This window comes from Cnephaeus nilssonii (genome assembly GCF_951640355.1).
Source record: "Cnephaeus nilssonii genome assembly, chromosome: 6".
NCBI lineage: Eukaryota > Metazoa > Chordata > Mammalia > Chiroptera > Vespertilionidae > Cnephaeus > Cnephaeus nilssonii.
In genome coordinates this window covers 21,976,361-21,995,391 of record NC_137077.1, presented here as the reverse complement: position 1 = coordinate 21,995,391, position 19,031 = coordinate 21,976,361, and positions in this window count along the sequence as shown.

The window sequence follows — 19,031 nt, the reverse complement described above, 5'->3', positions numbered from 1 at the left end:
GAGGCAGAATAGGAATACTACAGATAACTTTACTCCCATAGATTTGATAGATAAAATAAGCCACTTCCTGGAAATACACAAATTATTAAAACTCACAAAGGAGAAATAGATAAATTGAATAGCCCACCTCTCTTAAAGTAATTAAACCAGTAATTAATAACCTTACAAAATGAAAAAAACAAGGCCAGATGGTTTCACTTGTGAATTCTACAAAAATGTAAGGAAGATATAATACCTAATCTCTACAATCTCTTAAAAGAAATAGGAACAGAGAGAATATTTCATAACTCATTCTATGAAGCCAGCAGTTAATACTGAAGGCAGATAGAGACATTAAAAGAAAGTAAAAACACAAACCAATAGGAGCAAAGATATTATATCTTCTGTGACAGCAAGAGAAAACACATAGAGATTTAAGTTGTAAATATTCTTGGTAGGTAGGACACACTGTGTGCAAATGTCTAAATAGTTTTTCTGTATCAAAGAAAAGCAGCTGTGGAAAGGACAACCACAGCCTCTTCCTTTACTGGAACAACTTATTTCCTCTCAGCAATGACAATGGCATTTCGTGAGCATATCTTGTTGTCTGTGGTTTACCTAAAATTTTATCATATACTAGAGGCCCGATGCATGAAGATTCGTGCAAGAATGAGCCTTCCTTTCCCTGGCTGCTGGCACTGCCTTCACTCCAGTCTGGAGCTGCCTTTCAGCCTTCCCACACTTCCACGGCGACAACACAAGCATCCGCCCCCTGCCACTCGGCACCTGTGTATGCAAATTAACCTTTCATCTTTGATGCATTAATTTGCATACTCACTCCTGATTGGCTGGTGTGTGTCTTGAAAGTACGGTCAATTTGCATCCTTCTCTTTTATTAGTGTAGATGCCCTGTGCTTTCTTCAAGTGTATAAAATTTTTCATGATAAAATAATAATTTAGACCAACACGCATATAAATAGACATGAAGCAGCAAACTCACTGCTTGAGAGCTGGGTATATTCTCAGAAGAACTGATGTAGAAAAGAGAAGGTTTAGAACTAAAGGAGACCTTTTAACAGTATGCTTACTTGAAGAGATTGTTCTCTAAGGGGCTGGAGGGGAGTAGGGGCACATAGAGGGCAGAATATGGCAAATAAGTGAAGAAAAAGATAGTTGCCTAAAAAAAAGAAAATGAAACGATATCACTATTATTGCAATAGAATTTATGATAATTGAAAGAGCAGAGGAAAAAGTCCAGGTTGAACTCAGGATCATGTAGTAACTATGAATTTTTATGTCCTTGTACTTACAGTATGAGTATTTATCTGTGTAAGTATCATGGGTAGTTTCTTTTTTATCATTGGAATTCCATCACCTAGCAGAATGCTTGAAAAATGGAACTTTAAAAAAATATGTAGAAAATAAAACAAATACACAATGGGGGTCAATAAAACCCACTCGATGCAAAGTGCAATTTGTTTACACAAACACACTTATGATTGGAGCCAGGAAATGAAAAGGATGTGCTCAATTGACCAGTCGCTATGATGCGCACTAACCACCAGGGGCAGACGCTCGATACAGGAGCTGCCGCCTGGTGGTCAGTGCACTCTCACAACCAACCTCCTGCGGTCCCTCCCCCTGGCCAGCTGGCCCCGATCAGCCGGGATCGCTGGCCAGGCAGAGGAACCTCACCCATGCACGAATTTGTGCACCGGGCCTCTAGTTTAGAAATAATAAAAATAAAGGTTTTTATGATTTACATTATTTATTTAAATAATAAGAAATTTGAAAATTGTATGGAGAGTATTTGCAATGTTAAAGGCACATGTATTATTTCCTTTAACCATTCAACCACTCTATGAGGGCTATTATCCCCATTTTATAGATAAGGAAACTGAGCAGCAGAAAGAACAAGTTATTTAATGTAGCATTGGGACTAGAATTTGGATTCGTGCAGTCTGACACAGAGCCTAAACCCTTAAACATGTGGTTATATCATTTCTTAAAATTCTTTTTCCAAAGATATCCATTCTATACCACCTAAAAGTCTTTACTTAATTTCCCTTTATCCCACAAGAAATTTTACCAGCAAGTGTTGTGTGAATAATCATCTTTTGAATGACCTACTGTGAATTTGGTTCAACCAGAAGAATATCCTCCTAGTACATATTACTGAAGAAGCACTTAAGTCTTTAAAAGTGAAGGAAGATGTCAGAAAGGATGGAATGTGAAAAAGATTCAAAGAATTCAACCCACCCTTTTCTGGCATAGAAGATGGATAAAGGGAACCATAAGCCAAGGAATGCAGCAGTTACTAAAAGCTGGGAAAGGCCCTCAATTCATAGATAGTAAGAAAGGAGAGGCCTGGTCACCGTAATGGTGGCAAAAGAAACCCAATTAGATAACTATCCACTAACAAAACAGCACTGGGAGAGATCTGGGTCTACTTAAGAAACTTCAGTAAAGCAGTGCGGGGGGTGGGGGGGGCGGGGCAGGTGGGGAGGAGAGAGGGCTGGAGGGAGTCAAATGACTGAAAGAAATGGGAATAACAGCTTCATTTGGTTGTATCATCACATCCTGGAAGGCTGGCATTACTCAGCACCAAAAGGGAACTCCCCAGCTAGAAAGAGTTCCCCTCCCTGGGAAGCAAAGAGTGAGGTGAGCGACCTCCTTCATTTTCACCCTAACCAGAGTCCAGCTAATCTGAGAGCTATTGAGATGGCCAAGCAGGAACAAGGAAGACTCTAGTAGCAGATACTAGTGGCAGGGACTACTAGTATCAACCACAGAGCAAAAGTGACTGCATTCTCCATGACCTCCTCTGCAGAGAACTCCAGGAATGTTCACCACTGAAAAAAACAAGGTCCAGCTCAGCCACCACAAACCCACTACAGATTTCACTCTGTTTTGTTTCTTTGGTCCCACAGGTATTCATGTGCGCAGACTCTCGCCCCATTTCTGACCCTGCTAAAGCTCAGGACCAACACAGGCAGCTGACACCAGCCCAGACCCCCAGAGCTGCCTCCTACCAATGCATGTGCACTCAGGGCTAAGCCCTCCAGATGTGCACCTGAACACCACTGCCCTGACTCCCATCGCTGGCTTCCACCTACTTATGTGCACTCATGGCAAGATCCTGCAGCTGTGGAAGTGCACACCCTCCCCAGCCAAGGCCCTCACAGCTGCTTGTGGGCCTAGATCTGATTTGGTTCCTGTCACTGACTCCTCCAGCTGTGTACTGGCATGCCCCCAGCCTGAATTCCAACACCAGCCTCCACTGCTATGCACCTGTTCTAGAACCTAGCAATGCATGCCAACAGCCAGGGCTCCTGCAACAGCCAGTGAACCTGCAGCTGGCCTCAGCTCTTGCTGCTGGCTTTGGCTCCCACCTCTATGTATGTGTCTGCAACTGGCTCCTGTCACTGCATAGGGACCTGCAGATAATCCCTGCAACCAAGTGTGCACAGCATTGGCTACAGCCACAGCTACTGCTTGCCCTGGTTCCTAGCTACTAGACCTGGAGATGCCACTAAGGAACGCAACAGCTCTTTCAGCCATCATGAACCCCCACAACATTTACTAAAGATGATGCAGTTGATGCTGTACACCTGAGGGGTTGCACCAAATACTTAAAGAAGAATCAATGCCAATTCTTCTCAAGCTATTCCAAAAAAACTGAAGAGGAAGGAATACTCCCAAACTTGTTTTATGAGGCCAGCATTACTCTGGTATCAAAACCACTTAAGGACACTACAAAAAGAGAAAACTGTAGGCCAATATCCCTGGTGACTATAGGTGCAAAATGACAAAAAATATTTGCATCACTTATCATATCTAATAAAAGAGTAATATGCAAATTGGCCATCACTCCAACACACGAGATGGCTGTCCCCATGTGGTCAAAGATGGCTGCCCCCATGTGGACACAAGATGGCCGCCACAAGATGGCTATCAGGGGAGGGCAGTTGTGGGCGATCAGGCCAGCAGGGGAGGGCAGTTAGGGGTGACCAGGCTGGCAGAGGAGGGAAGTTGGGGGCAACCGGGTCTGCAGGGAAGGGCAGTTGTGGGGGGACCTAGGCCTGCAGGGCAGAGCAGTTGGGAGGGGTCAGGCCTGCAGGGGAGGGCAGTTGGGCGGGGGGGGAGGCAGGCCTGCAGGGGAGGGCAGTTAGGGGCAAACAGACTTGCAGGGAGTAGTTAGGCATCAATCAGGCTGGCAGGGGAGTGGTTAGGGGTTGATCAGGCTGGCAGGCAGACATGGTTAGGGGCGTTCAGGAAGGCAGGCAGGTGAGCAGTTGGGAGCCAGCAGTCCTGGATTGTGAGAGGGGTTCCAGATTGGAGAGGGTGCAGGCTGGGCTGAGGGACACCACCCCCCCCCCCCCCCCCCGTGCACGAATTTCATGCACCGGGCCTCTAGTAAAAGATAATGGACTAGCATCCACATACATTTAAAAAAAAAAAAAAACACCAATAAAACATAGGATATAGACTACCCACAAGCAAAAATGGGCAAAAAAATTGAGAAGATTTTCACAATAAAAGTATATCCAAATAACTAGTACACATATGAAAAGCTGATCATTCTCAGTCATAATCAGGAAAAAAAAAAGTGAATTTTAACCACCCAGAAATATTATTATATAGCTTTTAGATTGGTAAAATTTAGCACATTCTAACATTAGCAAATATCTAAAAGATTGTGAAACAACAGCAAAAAATGACCCTTCACAGGTGAAAATGGACACCATTTTGAAAATGTTTAGTATCCTATAGAATAAAAGCCTAATATGCAAATTGTTCGACCTGGAGTTCAATAGAGAGTTCGACAGTTTGCTATGACGTACGTTGACCACCAGTGGGCGGCAAAGAACATGGCAGGCATCAGCGATGTGGCACTGGCAGCAGGCGGCAGTGCAGGTGCTGCCGCCCTGATGGGCCCCAACAAGAGTGGGACCACAGTGGGATGGTGGAGCAGGTGAGCAGGCAACGCCAGGCCAAGGTAGGTGCAAGCGGGAGCCTGATCACCCTGTTGATTGCCCTGCAGACAGCGACCAGCAGCGGCGGCAAAGGGTGGGGCCACGGCCCAGCTCCCAGGCACTGAGAGAGCTGGGCAGGGTGGCCCAGCCCCAATTGATTGCCCTGCAGACAGCGACCAGCGGCAGTGGTGGGAGGGGGGGGGGCAGGGAGTCCAGCCCAACCTATTGCCCCACAGAGGTGACCAAAGGCCGACAGGCCCTGATCGCCCAATCGGGGCCGGGCCCCAGGCTTGGATGGGGAACTGAGGGTGGGTGGCAGCAACCAAACCTCCCGCGGCACCCGGGTGGAAGGCTGTGACCTCTCACTGGCTACCTGGAGACAGGGTGACAGGGACGGAGGTGTGGTGAGAATGTGGGGTGTCTGCCAAGCTCACTCTCACTTCCCTTGCTACCCTCCCCCACAATGCCAGGGCTCACGCACCAGGGAAGCCCCCATGCTCAGGTGCCGGGTGCCCGCGAGGAGCCCGCCCCACACCCATGTGGCCTCTTCCAGGTGAGCCAGACTGCAGCCACAGGGACCACAGGAGCCAGTTGGATTCCTCCTGGGCTCACACAGGAGCTGGTCTGCAAGGCCGGCCAGGAGAGAGCGCGCTGCCCACCTGGCTTCCGCGCAGGCCCACGATGCGCCCTGGCCTGTAGCGTCTCACCGCATCCCTGCGTGGGGACGTGGGCACCATGACTCAGGCGGAGAGGGGCATGCAGGGGCCCAGGGGCCCAGGTGCTGCGCAGGGCCCAGAGGTCAGCTGGGACCTGCCCTTCCACGCCAGACGCTCATGCTTCAATCACCGGCCAGGCCTAGGGACCACGATTTTGTACACCGGGCCTCTAGTTATCTAATAAAATAGAAGATAAGCATTCCCAAGGAACAATAAATTCTGTTCTTAGGTGTTTTTTTCTATAGAAACTAATGAAGTACTTGTGACTGTATTCACCAGGGTATCCTATCTAATAATAGACAAATATGCAAATTGACCATACCTCCGACACACCCGCAGGCCACGCCCACCATCCAATCAGAGCAAGTATGCAAATTAACCCAAGCCAAGATGGCTACAGCCACAGAGAGCAAGGTTTCCTAGGTAACAGAGGAAGCCAAGCTTTCCGCCTGCCCTTGCCAGGCCTAAGCCTCCACTCAAGCTACAAAGTTTCAATTATAGAAGGTAAACAAATTCAAACAAATGGCGGCAGAATGGAGCTTGAGAGAGCAGGCCAGGGTTGCCGCCGGCAACAGGGGAAGCAAAGCTTTCCGCACACCCTGGCAGGGCCCACCCGCTTAAGGCAACAAAGTTTCAATTATAACCCCAACACAAATGGCTGCCAGCCGCTCGGAGGGAGCCCCAGGCTTGGCTCTGCTCCAGGCTACAAAGTTTCAATTGTAGAAGGAAAATAAATTCCAGATACCAGGGCCTCCACTTGGGTTGCCAGGGGGCGTGGCCGGCCTGCAAACCACCACAGGCCCCTCGCTCAGGCCGCCCCACACCCCAAGGGAACCCCCACCTGATCCGGGACGCCCTTCAGGGAAAACCAGCTGGCCCCCACCCCTGTACCAGGCCTCTATCCTATCTAATAAAGGAGTAATCTGCAAATTGATCATCACTGCAACACACAATATAGCTGCCCCCATGTGGTCAAAGATCCTGCCCCCATGTGGACACAAGATGGCCACCACAAGATGGCCAGCAGGAGAGGGCAGTTGGGAGGCACCCGGCCTGCAAGGGAGGGCAGTTGAGATGGACCAAGCCTGCAAGGGAGGGCAGTTGGAGGTGATCAACCCTGCAGGAGAGGGCAGTTAGGGGTGACCAGGCCGGCAGAGGAGGGAAGTTGGGGGCAAACAGGCTGGCAGCAGAGTGGTTAGGGGCTGATCAGGCTGGCAGGCAGAAGCGGTTAGGGGCAATCAGGAAGGCAGGCAGGCAAGCAGTTGGGAGCCAGCAGTCCTAGATTGTGAGAGAGATGTCCGACTGCCCGTTTAGGCCCATAGGGATCGGGCCTAAACGGGCAGTCAGACATCCCTCAAGGGGTCCCATATTGGAGAGGGTACAGGCTGGGCTGAGGGACAACCCTCCTCCGTGCACGAATTTCGTGCACCGGGCCTCTAGTATGAAAAGAATGTTCATTGTAGCTATTTTCTTTAAAGCCCCAAACAACATGAAATACATCAAATGTTCATCCAATAAAAAATACATTTAATTGCTATTGTAGTAATTAAAAATTAATGATCTATATAGCTACATGGTACAACAAAATTGAATCTCCAAACATTATATTGTGTGAAAGAAGTTACTATATACACATATATTCTGAATTTTATTATAATTTTCCTGACTTTTGTTATTCTTTAACATTTTTTATATTTTGACATGTTATTTAAAAATTTGTTTTTACTTTATTATTATTATTAGCTTTTAACTATATATTCAGAATTGTGGTAAATGTAGGAGGAGGCACAGTTGATGAAAAGCACAGAGTGGAAAAATAAGGTATGTACCTACTTGTGAAATTATTTCAGCAATTTCCAAATCTGATTTTATTATTTCTTAAATAAATCAGCTTAATATGTATTAGATGTCCTTAATGTACAAATATAAATGGTACCAGAAAAAAAGGCCACTTATATAAACTGGCCTAAAAGAAAGACCAACATTGCATAGTAAGTGGGGGAGAGGTGCGTTAAGTATACTTAAAATTTAAGCTACAATTGTGTCTATGCAGTAATTCATAAAAGTGGGGAAAGAATCAAATGTTGAGATTGTTTGAGAACCATTACTTTTCAGCAAAATTTTATAGTAGCACAAAACTCATTTGAGTTTTATACCATGATCATATGATGCCATTTAAGAAACAGATTTTAGTTCTACCAAGAGTCTCTCTTAATACTTCATTCTTTAATTCTTTTACCTTTGATACATCTATCAATCTTCTTAGTGTAACCTGTCCATTTTTTTACATTTAAATCATTAACTTGCACAACTCTGATGTTCTCCTATTTGTTAGTGACTTTGCTTGTGACTTAAACAAATATCTATTACTTTTATGGCTCTCATAAAATCCTAAATATGTTGAAAGCAATTTTAGTTTACATAGTACATTATATTTGCACTATATTATTAAATTTTAGATTCTGACAGCTGGTAAAAATAGTTTACAATGTCCTTGATGTCTTGAGAGAGATAGAAGCTAATGCCAGGTGGGAAAAGAAGGTGAGTGGGAGCCTATTTTATAATTAGCAGTGAATAATTGTGCTCCTATTGCTTTTAACAGTTATTGTTCTCATATACAACCTCATAACTACAATAATTCTGTGAATAAATGATTGGAGAATGAAGACCTTCTCTGTAATATATTAAAGATGCTTTAACACAATTCTTAAATGATTCTCACAGCTCTAATGTGATGTAGCCAAGACATACATTATTATTCCTACTTGATACTCAATTTGAAATTGTTACATGATTTGTTCAGTCACAGAATTATTGAATAATATAGCTAGGACTTGTACACAAATCTGTTTCTGTACCAAAGTCCTGTTTAGTCTAATGTTCTATGCTGCCTCCCAGTGGTACCAACTTATATTCACAGGCATCTGTAAATGAACACACATTATTTCTTTCTTTCTTTTCCACATTATTTATTTCTTGTGGATTTAGGAAGATTGGAGATCTATTTGCTTATCCATAATTAAAGTATTTTTTTTCTGTTACCAGAGGTGCTCTTTTGCAATATTCACATCTTTCTGAATTTGTATAATTTCAAGCTTTAGATGTGCAGGGAGGAGTTAATTATATGAAAAGTTACACATATAGAGTGTTTATTTTATCCCAGGCATTTTACTGTGTACCCTAAAAATTATGGAACTATTATTGCTATCCCCACTTTAGTAGTAAAATAAATGAACTTCATAGAATTTGTGTAAGTTGCCAATATTACACAGCTAATAATGGAGATTACCTGTTCATCTCCAAAGCCCATCCTTGTGACCATCAGTTACACTTTTTATTATAGTTCCCCCCCTAGTTAAAACTGTTGTTGAGGCACTATTCTTTCACTGTCTGTCTACTACTTCTCTAACACAATGTCTTCTGATTGACCACAAGCACAGAGCTTTTGACATCAACCCTTGTTCAGGTGTTAATTTGTGTAAACATAACAAAAAATACATTTATGATGAGTAAATGTTCCACTTTTTCAGAAGAAGTAACCATGAGCTTTTTCTGAACTATTTCTTGATTTTACCACTCCACTCCTGACAAAAACATTGACAGTGAAAAATTCTTCTCTAAATGCTTTAATGCCCAAATCCCAACCATACATAGAGCTGCTATCCAATATACTAGCCATTAATCTCATGGTGACTACTGAAATTATAATCAATTACAATAAAATAAAATAAAAGATTTAGCCACATTTCAAGTGCTCAATAGCCACACGTGATTAATAGTTATAATTTCGGGTGCACTGATATGTAATAATCCCATCATTTCCAAAAGTTGATTAGGCAGTGTTGGTCTAGAATAAAGATGACAGTTTTCTTCCAGATGTGGAAGGAAAGGAATTCCATCTAATTTTTTTTAACAACGAGCCACATATAACTCAAAGCATTTTAAAGCAGTTACAAACAATAGCCCTCTTCAGTGTGTGTGTTTGTCAGCAGTGTAGAGGTTATGATCCAGGTGAAGCAAGATTGGATATGATGATGGTGTTTAAAGAGACCCTGAAAATAGGGGAGCAATGCTAGAAGTGTGGTCACTTCTAAACCTTTTGCTGAGATCATGTGGACACCTTTAAAGCAAATAGCAGCACAGGTCTAAAAGCGACAGAGATTTCCAACGAAAAGTAATTTCTTTCCAACTTCTTGTTAAAAATGCCCTGCAATACATATGACTTGAGGAAAGACCAGAATGGTACCATAAATTAAATTTTAAAATACATATGTCAGAATATGGAAGAAACTTCTACAGCTAGAGTAATATAGGATAGAGTTCAACAAGTTCCTTAGTGGCCAATAGGAGTTTTCCCACGTGACCATTAGAAGCAATGGACTGTGTGTCTTTTTCGGTGGGTCTGATGGCAGTTTGAAATACATGGTTTGGAAATTATATTGAACTTCATAAAAGTCAGACAAGACTTACTTTATTGGAAGTATTAAAGGAGCACTTGCAGATAGTTCCTGCTTCTTTGGGAAAAGCTGAAAATAGCTTTGTTTTCTTTCTCCTTCATAATATCTAGGTTTTGTAATATTTGGCATCACGCTTTGCTAATGTCTATTGCATCATTATTCTGGTCCCATATTATTAAGAGGTTTTGTTCAGTAAAGAGGTTCTTGAGACTGATAATCTATTAAGTTGTTAACAGTTATAGACAGCTTAAGAAGAAAGAGAGAGGCTTCCTTATAGGTCCAGACGATCAAACAATTAAAACAACATCAACAGTATTTCAAACAACCACAGTACAATTTACCCCATCAGTTCATTCACCTATCTCAGTAATTTTTATTTCACTGGGTCTTGGGTTACCAGTCTCGTGAAACTGCCCATTTCTCAACTAAAAAGAGTTCTGAAAACCGCAGTTAGCACCCTGGAAAGGTCTGAACATCGTCCCAACAAAGCCATTGAAGTCTGTCGCCAAGGGTCTATTCTTTGGACTGGGAAGTTTGAGGTGCCTGGAGTCCTTTGCTATCAGGTTCTGAGATGGTCCTTCTTCATTGAAGGCACAAACCATGACCTCTCACTCGTTATGGATGTTTCAGACAAGCCTCAGAGTGAAAGGAAACTATCTGTGGATGACAGCGACACATGACCCACCCCCCATTTTACAGAAGATACAACTGAAGTCCAAGAAGGTGAGGAGCTTACCCAGGGCCACAGAGGTAATAAGCAGAGAGTCAAAGATCCCCACCAGGCAGCCCGGTTCCTCCATGGGGGAAGAGCCCACAGGCCTATCTGCGGGTGCTCTTGGCAAAATCACTTACCTTCTGAGGAAAGTCAGAGGCGCCCTGCCAGTCCTAAGAGGCTGACATTTCATAATCAACCATCTCCTGCTGAGTTTTGAGGTTCAGCCTTTTTATGCGCCTCCCTCAAGTAAGCCCCAGGGGCCCCAGCGTTCGAAGCTGTCTTTCCAGATATGACTGGAGAGAATTTAACTCAGAGATCAACAACCCCTGTGAACTTTGAGGGGCTGAGACAAGACTGCTGCTAACCATGTCATACCCAGTGTAGGCATGAGAAAAGCACCCCCTGGGAGGGTTGCAGGAGGCCAGGGGGGCTTTTATTTAAAGGCATCTGGGCTGAGTTGAAGAACTACAAAAGGTGCCCCCCTCTGGATTGAGGCAACGCTACGTCAACTCACCCAAATGCAGGACTTCCAGGTTTTCTTAAAGTGATCACGCCTTTCAGTTTTCCCTGTTATATGTGTAGGGTTCTTTTTCATCCAGAATTTACTTTTAAATTACCCCTTCCACTTCTAACGTCCCAATTGGATCATTTGACTGAAAGATAATGAGATTCTTTACAACCACTCTGATCAACTGTGTAGCTTGAAGGATTTGAAGATATCGTGCAACAGGAAAGTCAACAAGTCCATGTAGGTATTACTGCCAGGAGAATAGCAGAAGACTTGATACTGTTTCCAGTAGAAAGATCATTGTCTTTGTGTTTTGTTTTCTCTTCTGTGATGAATGTAGAGGATGTTACAGAACCATCAGGGGAAGAAACAACATCTTGGGGTTTGGGGGGCAAACGTAGGTTAACACACTGGGCCAAAATGTGCTTGAGTACAGCAAGTAGACTACAAGAACGTGTAAAACATGAAGGCCAGCAACAACAACTGTGAGCCTACATTGCCAACCCCTGTGTTTGGTCTCAGCTGGAGGAAGTGGTGCACTGGCTTTAGTGTGTTTGTTTTTCTCTCTCTCTCTCTCTGTGGAGGCAGCTGGTGGCAGGGGAGAAGGTGCACAGCGTGAGACGACGTTGATAAGGAGGAATAGGTGGGTAGGTGGGGACATCCTGTCCCTGCTGGTCTCAATAGTACATCGTCCTGAAGGGCCCTGCACCCACTCTCCTGCGGCTTCTCCTCCCACCAGTCCCTTTTGGTGTCTGCACGCTTCTGGTTCAGCTCTCAACCTGAAACTTGTATAGGGAGGAAGTGATGGTTTCTCTGTAGGGCACCCCTACATCTCCCGAGCCGAGCGGGCAGGCTGGGCTCCCAGGAGCTCATTAGGAGCCATAAGGCTTTTCCCCACCCTGAATCATTTTCCAGCCAGGAGCTGGGGACCTGGTCCCACCTCCTCCGGACCCCCTCCCAGAAGTGGGGGCGAGGCTGGGTGCATCTGGGCAAGGGAGGCAGGGACGCTGGCACTGGATTTCAATGACATGGAGACCACTGTTGACTTGGACCGGGGCAGTTTTGGTGAAGTGGTAGAACAACAATAGAAAAAGACATCTAAACAAATGTGTTCAAGAGAGAACAGGAGGAAAGTGAAGGGGGGAATTATAGATAGCTCTTGCCAGGGCTGACTGGCAGACCCTGAATGACGGATTAGCTTGAAACAATTGATTGGTTTATTCTTGCCAGAGAGCCATGCTCTTAGGGAATAGAGCATTAGACAAGTGAGTTTGATTGGTGTGTTTTTTGGTTGTTAATTTTTATTGAATGTATTGGGGTGTGGCATTGATTAATAAAATTATGCAGGTTTCAAGTGTACAATTCTATAATACGTCATCTGCATATTGTATTGTATATTCTCCACCCAAAGCCAAGTCTCTTTTGGTCACCCTTTATCCCCCATTTTGTCCTTTTTTACCTGCCCTTCCCCCTCCCCCCTCCCCCCCTGCTAATCATGATACTGTTGTCTATGAGGTTTCGTTTTTTTGTTTGTTTGCTTAATCCCTTCACCTCTTTTACCCAGCCTCCCAACCCCACTCCTCTCTGAGAACTTCACTGTCTGTGAGTCTAATCCTAGTTTGTTGTATTTATTTTGTTCATTAGCTTGCAAGTGAGTTGGATGGACTGGCTAGTGATGGAGAAAATCTGGAGACCCGTGACATTGCTGAGAAAGGTGGGCCGGGTAGAGGGCAACAGAGGCAGGACAGGAGAAGAGTTTCAAAGTGGGAACTGGAAACTGGGAAGGAGCACACTGGAGGAACAGTGTTGAAGGGCAACAGGAAAGTGTGCAGCGTTCTTCATCGTTTTGCTCAAAGCACACCACACTGACGGTCTCCTCATTACACCACACTGACAGTCTCCTCATTACCTTTTCATTGTCCCCCACAGAGAGGTCTCTAGAGCTCAACTCTGTCCCCCATAGAGGAAGCGTTATGAAGAAGCGTGCTAACGGTTTCTAAGAACGATGAAACATGGCTGAAGAGTAGAACGCTGTCAAGAGAAAGATACGGCCATGGCCACGGTCCAGGCTATGAATGAACTGGTGAGAACTTGAATACATGACTGAAAATGTTCGTGGTCGTCATTTAGTCAGAAAAGGAATTTTCTTTGCAATTATAGGTTTATGTTATTCCTTTCTGTGACATAAAAACCCACACACAAATAATCTATTGTAAGAAGGACATTTTGAGTCAGTCATTCATTGAGCAATCACAGGCCTGTTACTCTATTTGACTCTTGTGAAATAAAACAGACAGTTCTTTCCACTCAAAGTGCTTTCCCTAGAGGGTCAGCGAGGGTTTACCTGAGGAAGTAAAGCCTGAGATGAATTTGAAATGAATAGGCGTCAAGCAGCAAACGTAATCTGAGAGTGGATTGATTGCATGGGGGAAGCGGACGAGGGCTTTCTGAGCAGTGGGGACTGTGTTTCTGTCTCATCACTCACAGGCTACTTCTGAGTAGCCATTGTTTCACTTCAATGAAAGAAAATGGGAAAGTGAGTTTGGAAGTTGTTTTTCAGGAAAAAGGAAGTCAAAGTAGCTTCCAAATAACCTCCCTTTTTAAATAACCTTATCCCGTGATTCTCTGACACAAAATTGCCTGTCTTCCTGTCCCCTGGCTCCTTCCACAGAACTATATTCTTCCCTTTCTATTTTCAGGAAATCCAGTACATTATGAAGGCTATTGAATCCCATACATCTGTCAAGTGGGAGCATAATGAAACATTATCCCCTAGGCATCATATGGGTCAATTAGTAAAAATATTAAATTATTTTTCTTTCAAGAAGATTGTCAAAATATTGCTCAAATATGCTATCATACATGCTGATAATTTAGTTTCCTTCTCCATAGGAACCTATCACAGCAACAGAATGTCAATTGAGTTTATCAGTAATGTCCTTCTAGTGTATTGTCTCAGAGGACTAAGACTCAGGATGTACATTATTAGAGAGTTACCATATTCAGGTTGAACCTAAAAGAGAACCTATTCTTTTTACCACTGGAAAGAAAGCCAAAGATTCTCAAGTCCAATTTGCTCATTTTACACGTGAGAGTTGCCCAGGTAAGGTCACAGAATTAAGCATCAAAAAAGCCAGGTCTAAAACATAGATTTCTCCAAAATGAGCAATCCTTGCTGCTTCGTCCTGTTTCAGTGTTTCTTCCACTTTCCAGCATGCCTATTTGAATATTTAACTTCTCAAGTATAGTGTTTGTTTCTTTTTTCTAGGGTTTCTTGTTTTCTGAGATTTTTACACATTTCTCCTCCTAAAGTCAGCATTTGAGAATGTTATGTTAAGAAATACTTTTTTTCTGGATTCTCCTTTGACAGTAAGGTGTTCTTAAATAAAAGTGAATCTATTGCCCCCTTGTGACTATAATGCACAACTGCAATGGTAAAAAGTGCAATTTTTAAAGGGAAAGTTTTATGTTTATCAAAAGTTCAGGAATGGGTCAATAAAACCAGTATTTTCCTTACCTAGAGTATCTTCTTCCACAGTTATTACAACTTTTTCACATATACTTTACCAATCTCTCTTGCGTTCTATTGCCTTTTATTCTCTGAATGCTTTGAAAGTAAGTTGCACACATAAATAAATCTAAAAAAACAAAAATAATTCAAAATTTCAAATTCAAATATACTCAAATTTCCCTAAAGTATTTTCATAAACCCTTATGTTTTTAATCCAGGACCTAATCCAGGTTTATACTTCGCATTTTGATTATTGTCACTGCTAAATAATAATTAAAAACTTAAAGAGTATGGCTGGTAACAAAAGTAGGAACAGCAAGAAGGTGAAAATGGCTGGAGCTGAATAAATGAAGGCACAGCGAAATAACAAGGTCAGATCATGTAATAGTACCTGTAGGCTATTGTAAGGACATTAGCTTTTCTTCTGTGGGAAATGAAAAGCCATCATGGGGTTTAAAGAAGAGTAAGAACATGATCTGGCTTCATTTTAGTTTTAGGGGATCAATTTGGTTTCTGCGTGCACAAATAACTATGGTAGCAAAGTCAGAGGCAAGGAGACAGATTAGGAGACAATTATAGAAATATAGCATATTAAATGTAACAGTGTCGATATTAATTATAATATAATAATGTTATATTTATAATATACCACAATTCACAGGCCTTTTCCTTCTCTCTAGGTCCTTTTCTCTTTCACCACAATATTCTATTATCTAATTTATCTCCTTGATATTCTATTGACTAATTCTCTCACCCCCTTTAAGCCTTTGCTCATTATGTATGTCTAATTTTGACCATCTTATTTAATAGCAGTCTAGTCACCACCATCCCTCACATTTTTCACACTTTACCTTTTTTCTTCCTTTAGTATTTATTACCTTTGACAATGTTCACTTAGTTTTATTGTTTACCATTAATCTGACCATTAGAAAATGTAAACTTTATAAGGTCTGGGATCTTTCTGTATTCGGTTCGCTGATGTATTCCAAGTGACAAAAATACTGGCAGGCATTGTAGCTCAATCAGTATTTCTTCAATGAATAATTGACCCTGAACTTTAATATACCACAAGTATAGATTAATAATATCTAAAGAAATGTTTTTAAATATATGTAAACATATAGAAACAAAACTATGATGGGGAGGTTTGCCATACCACACTCTATTTGCTGGGTTCACTTAACTAAAGATTCACTAGGATATAACAGACTACAATACAAATAATAGAGTGGATTTATGAGCTATTTAAATTGTGTACTTCAGAGAACATATTTCTTTTTCAAAAACCACAAAATACAGGGTTAAGTATTTTGTCATGATTTTAGAAATTATTAAACATTTTAAACAAAAATACCCCTCAATACTTGGAAGAAAGGAAATCACTCCTAAATAATTTTTGAACTGAAAAGAATTTCAAATAACTACAGAGTATATGTAATAAATGATATTAACAACATTGCAGATCCAAATGTATGAGATGTGGCCAAAGTCCTACCCAGAAAGAATGTCATTGTCTTGAATGTTCTTATTTTTTATGACAAAAATTAAATGTATATTGTCATTTATTCAAGATCACACAATTCAGATGGCTGGAATCCATTTATTGAATCCATTTATTTTTCCATTGGATAAGACGTATGACACTCCTGTTTAGAAAAGCCTTTTAGAAAAAACAACAACTAATCATCCACCTGTCAGAGCCTCTATCTCATCTCTGATGTGAACATAAAAAATAAAAATAAATTTGTCTATATTTATTGAATTTACTATCTTAATAAGCTATTAAAATGTCCTTAATGAAGAGACAAATCATGTTAATTATCATGTGTATAAATTCATGTTTTTTAAAAGCAATGTACCAGAAATGTTTAATCATTTATATTAATCACCATGTTCATCAATGTTGATAATTCTCTATATTAGGTGTAGGAGTTACTCAGTAGAATTTGGATTTCTCCCAAAGAGAATTGATTCATGTGTAACTGTATTCTTGGTGGATACATGGGAGGAGGGAATTTTAGGAGTCTCCTATGTTGCCACCTTGGAGACATCATCTTCAGTGCATATCTTTAGCCAAAACTTTAGAGCAACTTTTCTCAACTGGGTAATATGAGAGAATTAAGTCCCACAGAGAAAGAATTACATGACTATTTTCTCAGTATTTGCAAGAATGGCACATACAAAGTACCATTCTAAGTACATAGAGAGAAGGTAATTCATTACATTCATCAATAATTTAGGAATTTGCCAAAACCGGTTTGGCTCAGTGGATAGAGCATCGACCTGCGGACTGGAAGGTCCCAGGTTCGATTCCGGTCAAGGGCATATGCCTTGGTTGCGGGCGCATCCCCAGTGGGGGGGGTGTGGGAGGCAGCTGGTCGATGTTTCTCTCTCATCGACGTTTCTAGCTCTCTATCCCTCTCCCTTCCTCCCTGTAAAAATCAATAAAATACATATCTTTTTAAAATAATAATAATTTAGGAATTAATTCTGTTACAGAAGTCTGAATGTGAAGGGTTAATTTAGAGGCCTGGGCTTGTCATTCCTTTTTGACTTTCCTAGAACTCTTGGAAGTAGTCAGCTCAGTACTGTACAATAAGCAGTGGAAATGTGGTCCCCAAATGCTTGCTCTCAATGGGTGCTTCATTAATGGTGAATAAGAGATTATCTTTTTCACCAATGTGTGATATAGATTGCTGAAATCCTATATAATAAAGAGCTAATATGCAAATAGTCTTCACGCCCTCATGCCATCAGGCCATAACCAGTTCAGACACTCAACACTGGGGAGAGAGAAATGGGGACCAACCAGGCATAAATGAGCTAATAAGAGAATAGGGACCAGCCAGACACAAATGAGTTCGCAAGAGAGGAGTGGGGACCAGCCAGACTGCGGCCTGGGAGAGGGACAAGCCGCCGCCCCACGGTCCAGGGCACCTGTGGCTGCAGCCTGGGTAAAGCCGCCCGCCCATGGTCCCCTATGGCTACGGCCAGCCTGGGCAAAGCCAGCCCGGGTCCTGGGTGACTGGCTGGCCAGAGGGAGGGAAGCCCAGGTCCCAGGTGCCTGCGACAGGCCAGAGGAGGGAATCCTGGGTCCTGGGTGCGGGACAAGGAAGAGACAGTTAAGAGTGATCAGGCCAGCAGGGGAGCAGTTAGGGGCAATCAGGCAGGCAGAGAGGTTAGGGGCGATCAGGCAGGCAGGCAGGCGAGTGGTTAGGAGCCAGCAGTCCCAGATTGTGAGAGGCAGTCGGACATCCCCAAAGGGGTCCAGGATTGGAGACGATCCAGGCTGGGCTAAGGGACCCCCTAACCCCATGCACACATTTCGTGCAGCGGGCCTCTAGTTTACCTATAAATATTTACATAATTTTCATTGCTTTCCACCTTAGTTGGGTGGATAATCCATACCTATGAACTTCTTCCTAGTTTTCCCAAAGATATTCAACCTGAATAGTTTATAAAATACATGAGTTCAGGAAAATATAAAAATATATTTTATATTATCATGCTGGTAATACCTGAGAAAGGAGGATTTTGACTTTCAAGAACTGGAGTTTTGATGCAAGTTAGCTTCATAGTAGACCTAACAGAGCCTAAATTCATCTCCTGGTTGTTTAACCAGTTCCGAATGGGGTGGTTAAAACTGATGTAACTAGCAATGATCAGAATCCCCACCTTTGACTCTTAGATTTATGGAACAAACACATTGGACTAGAAGCAAAAGAGCATTCTGCTTATTTTATCCTCAATGAACTAGAAATTGCCACTCACACTCACTTTCCTCCACTGCCTCTTCATTTCACTTACTTCTGATTCCAAGTCTCATAACAATGCATGCATTTGATAGAACCTACATCATTTATCTTCTCCCTGGCTGTAAGGTAATCTAGAAATGGAATTTTCTAACTTATTTCTTGGGTAATTACCAAAGTATTAAAAAAGTCCACCAAATGGCCTGAGGTAAAGATTCATACCACTTTATTTATTCATACCACAAATCTGTTGCAAATTTAGAACGAGACGTTCTGGGGGATTGTTGCAAGGAGGTTTAAGGATGAGTTATATTGAAGGGCTTGTTCTTCTTTCTTGAGGAGATGGAAATATATGACTCTGGGAGCCAAGTTGTGGATTTGGCAGTGGCTATTATAAAACACTTCTTTTCCCTTCTC